Source organism: Rhinolophus sinicus, chromosome 14 (assembly GCF_057876585.1).
Source record: "Rhinolophus sinicus isolate RSI-liver-muscle chromosome 14, RSI-T2T, whole genome shotgun sequence".
In the NCBI taxonomy this organism is placed as follows: Eukaryota; Metazoa; Chordata; class Mammalia; order Chiroptera; family Rhinolophidae; genus Rhinolophus; species Rhinolophus sinicus.
The window spans coordinates 25,016,039-25,016,379 of record NC_142514.1 but is presented as its reverse complement, the minus strand read 5'-3'; positions in this window follow the sequence as shown (position 1 = coordinate 25,016,379).

Here is a 341-nt window from a genome sequence, read left to right as displayed (position 1 = left end):
TCCTGTCCTGTTTTCTTTCTGCTTAGCCCTGGGGATTTTGTTACAGTGGGGCGCAGAGACCAGCTAAGTTCTTGGGCTCTGCCTTGATTTCACCTGGTCTAGGAATGGCTTCTCCCCACAGACCACAGGGCCTGGGAAACCTGGGAGCAAATGAGGCCCCTTCTGAGTCATTTTTGGGTCTACGCTCTCTAGTAAGATCTAGAAACAGACCATTATCCCAGATATACGTAAGATGGACTATGCTGGCCTCTTGGCCACCAAGTTGGGGGATTTGGCTTAGAAAGACCATGTACCATTTATCAAGCGCTTACCATGTGTCAGATACTGTACAGAGCATTTTA